At 36.9% G+C, this 6,122-nt stretch overlaps 1 long non-coding RNA gene across 1 annotated transcript; it reads right to left on the bottom strand.

Annotated features, from left to right (window-relative positions):
- Positions 1-963: 963 nt before the first annotated feature.
- Positions 964-1,806, bottom strand: LOC136254603 (uncharacterized). Its single transcript, XR_010700569.1, has 3 exons — positions 1,723-1,806; positions 1,240-1,304; positions 964-1,180 (listed from the first exon to the last, which is right to left on the bottom strand). It is a non-coding gene; the product is annotated as an uncharacterized lncRNA (long non-coding RNA).
- Between the last annotated feature and the right edge of the window lie 4,316 nt (positions 1,807-6,122).

A 6,122-nucleotide genomic window follows, 5' to 3' on the forward strand; every position in this document is an offset into this window, starting at 1 on the left:
TCTATAATAAAATATATTACACAAATGTTTCATTCATAGTACTGCAAAGAAAGACATTTCAAAGCAATGTTTACTGTTGAGCAACAAAGACCTAGCAACTGTACACTATGGCACATCACATAATCAAGACTCATGGTAGTGAGTCACGCAGCCAAGAAACTACAAAGCGCACGCCCAATTAAAAGACGCGCGGCCACTACTGTGAGTTATTTACGTGTAGGGCCGGTTTCACAATATTAGTCCTAGATTATGCAACATCTCTCAATAGATTTGTATTGCATTACGTGATTAAAAAATCTTTAGGAGCTGTCATCATCATAGTTTTCTTGCGACTTCGCTAAAATAAAAAAGTAACCATCGCAAAATAAAAAATAGCCGTATTTCACTTTATTTCTCTACCTTATGTTACAACTACTGTCATGTTATACCAGTCAACATAGCCGTGTTTGTATAGTCCATCTAGCACTGACATTATCCAATCCTGGTTTGCCTATACGCGTATTTTCTTCAATCAAACCTCTAATCCCTACAATAACTTTTAAAGACACGACGTGGACACAAACTCTAATGCCTGATAAACAAGTTGTGACAGAGTGCTGAACCGTAAGTTCCCTAGGGATGGCGTTTTAAGCAGAAATCTTTTAAATTCCATTTAGTGCCACACCCCATGCAAGCGTTTATAAATCGCCAGTTGTCTTATGGTGTGAAGAACAAAATCACTAGCAAAGGTGCTTTAAGCATACTCTTCAATTCTCTATTTACATGTAATTTTTAATAGATTAACCACAAAGGCCGGTAAGGTGAATACAAAAGGTAACAAGCCTTTAGGGGTTACCACCTCTATGTAGTGTGTGTACCATGTAGCTTGTGTTGTGGCTTTCATTAAGTGTTATGCACACACAAATGGTGAACAAAATTTTGTAATGGATTGCTCGAATGTGGTTGGTGGTGTTGTGGCTCGAATGTGGTTCGTGGTTTGCCAGTGACCATGTATGAGTTGGGGTTGTTCCACACAACTTGCACAATATTCAAATTTCATGATGGCCATGAAAATTTCTTGCCATATGGTAAACATACAACAATGTGTAACAACGTTAATCAAAATCACATCAAGACTTGACTAAAAATAGTTCCAACAATAGTGATGATTTCTTGTATGTCAGCATGACGATACTGAGACCTGTAAAAGAATAAGCAGGCACTGAAGTTAACCTTAAATTAAACACTCATGCAACTGACCTGGAACATCGGTCGCAGCACCAACAACACTTGTTTCGATATCTGATGACACAATCCAGCAGGCACTGAATTAAAAGAGAATGTACAAAAAATCAATATGCCGGGCTGTATCAATAATAGCATGGATAATCAAAATGAACAAAAATTATATCCCAAGCTAAGTGAATGAATAACATAACTGTTGGGTAAGCATGTCAAACCTGAACATTAGGACATTAGTCAAACAAAAGTACGCTATCACAACTTGGTCATAATACAATGTTTGTACCACTGGACTTCACACTGGTTGCCCAAAAATTGTGCCATTCCAGGACAATAGTATAATTATCAAACAAATAGTTACTGCAACACAGAAGGCTTACTGTTGCACTGTCTAAACTGATATACCATAATTTAAAAACATAACAGGTGGGCATTAAATACAACACACTTAACATCTGGGTACAAGGAAAAAATCACTAACATCACAACATGTAAACTGACCTGGAAATTAACACCCTTGATGCCACTACAGTCTACACTGCATATTTGTTTGAATCCATTAACACTATGCCCGATACATCTAAGTAGACTGACCTGCAATTCACATCACTAGTATACAGTGATAATTGATAACTACAAAAACAACAATTGCAATAATACAATTCTTCAGTACGTCAACTGACCTGAAATTCATGACACTTGATACCAAGACCTGTAAAAGAATAAGCAGGCACTGAAGTCAACCTTAAGTTAAACACACATGCAAACTGACCTGGAACATATCGGTCACAACACCAAAGACACCTGTTTCGATATCTAACGAAACAATCCAGCAGGCACTGAATAAAAAGAGAATGTGCAAAAAATCAATATGCCAGGCTGTACCAATAAAGGATGGATAATCAAAATGAACTAAAAAATATATATCCCATATGCAGGTTAAGTGAGTAACATAACTGTTGGGTAAGCATGTAAACCAGAACATTAGGTCATTAGTCAAACAAAAGTACGCTATCACAAACTGGTCACTGATAATTGATAACTACAAAAAGAACAATTGCAATAATACAATTCCTCTGAACGTTAACTGACCTGAAATTCATGACACCTGCATGTATCTTTGTTCTTGCATGGTCTCAACTTACATATGTATCGTGATCACATTCAACTGCTAGTGGATAAACCAGTATGACCAGATGGCCTGCAAAAACCAACAAGCAGGTGTTAAATACAATACACCTAAAGCCTGGAATATGAAAAATATTATATAAGCATTATTCCACACTGATATAGTAATAGATTATAGGATGTTGTGGAACTTGCCTAAATGTATAAACTTGAACATGAAGACAACTGCATAATCTGGACACTTGGAATTGTCCAATACCTGATGAACAAGTTGGTACTAATGACATTCACTTCAACATTTTATCCCAGCTGGGTGAATCTCTTGTAACTGAGTAAAAAGGTGTTTATTTTCCACCTGCAACCAAAGTTCTACATTCTGTGGTTGAGTGTACATAAACTGACCTGGAAAATCAGTATGCCATACGGGTATGGAAATGGTTCCTTTCCCTCTGTTGTGACATTACTTACAGCTGACTGGTAAATGATCATCGATGTCCCCGTGGACCCCAACAATGAGTATATCAATAACTTCACAAGTTGGAATGAATTTCCTTTCAACATGTGGTGGAATGAATTTCCTTTCAACATGTGGTGGAATGAATTTCCTTTCAACATCTGGTGGACAGGTCCAAAAACCCTATTGCACAAACACGGTGAATCAGTGTGTGGCGATGTGACACGTTGCACAAACTTCACTCCTCGTTTCGTTAGCATTCAAGACTGGCATATATCATAGAGTACCTCAGTATTCTTGACTCTTACTTCTTCGAGTGTTGCTCAAGCGATGTAGTTTCTCACGAGGGGCTCGAGTTTTTCATTAAAGTTGAGCCGATTAAAGTACGCCTTACCATCCAGTTACATTCTTAAACCATTCAATTTAAAACCACGTATCACGAGTGTCCGCTTAAGGTAATTAGGGACTTTCCACGAGATTTCCCCTAAATAGATCATGTGTTAGTTGTCAATCCGGTGGATTCTGGTGGTATACATGGTTCAACAATGCGGTAAGTGTACTTTAATGTAGTATAAGCTGTCAATAATTGTTTGTGCACTGCTAAACTAAGTTATTTTTGTGTGATAAGCATGCTTGAGGAAGGGTCTGGGGGATGAGACTAATGTTTTGACAGCAGTTGATGATGGCCAGGCAAAGAACTGCGAGAAGAACTACTGTGATAGTGTGATAGTAGGGAAAAGTTCCCACCCCTATAGCTCTGCCTAGGGGCATTAACTAGCATTATCTACAGCTACTGTATTATGTTGCTGATATGTACATCCGGGCCAAGAATAAAGGTGAAAGTGGTAGTAAGGCTCAATCCTATTATTCTGCTGAACAGGCAAGGGAGTCTGAGACTCTGGGGGCATGCTCCCTCAGGAAAGTGTAAGTACTACAACTTTTTTGTTTTAATTGCTTCATCAAGTATAAAAATTTCAGTGAAAAGGTGATGATTGAGGCTCTGGTCTTATGCACTGGTTGGAGTGGTTGTATCGATACTGCACTGTGACATCCTTGAGGGGTTAGTGCTGGCATTGTCCATGGCAATACTATTCCATCTCCCCGAGTCTTGATGATTGAGTCCTCCACTCCTTTCTCTGCTGCTCCAATCCTGAAGTTGTGACCACAGTCAAAAGGTGATGATCGAGGCTCTGGTCTTGCATCTATACTGTACTGCAACACCCTTGAGGGGTTAGTACCGGCATTGTCCATCGCAATACTGGTCCATCTCCCATATACAAGTCTTGATGGTTGAGTCCTCTATTCCTTTCTCTGCTGCTCTAATCCTGAAGTTGTGACCAAAATATTAAAAAATGGTTATAACATGATAAATGATTATGATGATAACAATTACAAATGTATTTATAGCTGTGTAGCAACTGTGAACTAATTAGGCACTTGCAAGTTTAATTAGGTGTCTGAAGCATTTAACATGCACAGATATGAGATATATTCGTCACATGCAGGCAGTAAAGATAGATTTACTCTAATAGAACAGTCATACTACACCGTAAATTCATACTTCCGAATTTACGGTGTTATGAAACAATCATTATTATGTATGGACTTTACTGACTCTCCAAGATAATATTCTGCAATAATGTTAATTGCTCATTTCCAAAAAAAAATTACCTTTTAAACCAAATGTAGAATCTATCACTGACAAAAATGAGTGATATCCACCCCAAAAAACCTTCGCTGTAAAAAAGGCGCACCCAAGAAACTACAAGTACCTGGAACCCAATGTAAAAAACAAAAAGAAAAAACAGCTCAGCTGAAGTGAAAAGTAACTGGTAACTTAAAGAGCTGATATCTGAAGCGGCCAAGAATACAATTACTAAAGTTTAATCCATGCAAGAACACCTTGGCTATAAAATAGGTGTGTACATGAAAGTAACTGGCAACTGAAATGGCTGATATCTGAAGCAGCCAAGAATGAATGGTCATATACAACTAATTCAAAAATTTAACAATGAACCTTTATAATTCAGCTGTGTTCTATATTCACTCTTGCTGCATCGCAAAGTAATTTCTTTTAACTCTAATTGGCTGGTAATTTGGCCGCCTTTTTTTTGCTCTATTACACTGACTATTAAAAAAGGCAGCCAAATTACCAGCCAATTAGAGTTAAAAGAAATTACTTTACGATGCAGCAACAGTGAATATAGAACACAGCTGAATTATAAAGGATCAGTGTTAAATTTTTGAATTAGTTGCATATGACCATTCATTCTTGGCCGCTTCAGATATCAGCCATTTCAGTTGCCAGTTACTGTCATGTACACACCTGTTTTATAGCCAAGGTGTTCTTGCATGGATTAAACTTTAGTAATTGTATTCTTGGCCGCTTCAGATATCAGCTCTTTAAGTTACCAGTTACTTTTCACTTCAGCTGAACTGTTTTCTCTTTTTGTTTTTACATTGGATTCCAGGTACTTGTAGTTTCTTGGGAGCGCCTTTTTTACAGCGAAGGTGTTTTTGGGGTGGATTATTATTACCAACTTCAACCTAAGGTTTGAATACTAAGTGTACCACAGTAAGGTACACATGAAACTTGATTTAGTTATCGAAACAACCGGCCCCACTATTTGCTAGTTTTATAATGTAACTACTGAGGCTCATGTGAAATATCAATAATTTATGATAAAATTACAGTATTATCCAATATTACGTAGATGACTCCATTTTTGGATTGAAAATACTTGCTAGTGAAAATCTTTCAAAAGTGGATGAAAATAGGTCCACAGTTTCCTTCCATTGTTGGAACTGAAACATATATGGAAATATCATGCAAAGCTATATAATATGTAATTTAAGCAATAATTTTATATATGAAGCAAATGAAACATGTCCACCCCTCTTATAGTATGTACACTTTGAGCTGGATTCTCAAAATCTTAATAGAATCATTCATTCAATTACACAAGAACTTGAAATTTGACTCATGTAAACATAATTCAAACAAGTATAAGAAAAAATTTGGAATTTTAAATTAGATTATTTGTAGCACAGTAGGGATATTCACTTCTTATTGTTTTACAGTATTTGGACATTATGTACCACTCCGATCCAGCTTGTTTCAGTACTTTTTACAGCAGTATTATACACTGTCCCTAATCTAATTTAAAATTCCAAATTTTTTTCTTATACTTGTTTGTGAAGTTGTTTTGCAAGCTCATGCATGACCACTAAATATCTGCAGAGTTACTCACAGCACTATTATACTAGATTATGACATATACAATAACAACTGATCAGTGGGCGTGGCTCTGCATAAGCC

Source organism: Dysidea avara, chromosome 4 (genome assembly GCF_963678975.1).
Source record: "Dysidea avara chromosome 4, odDysAvar1.4, whole genome shotgun sequence".
Taxonomy (NCBI): Eukaryota; Metazoa; Porifera; class Demospongiae; order Dictyoceratida; family Dysideidae; genus Dysidea; species Dysidea avara.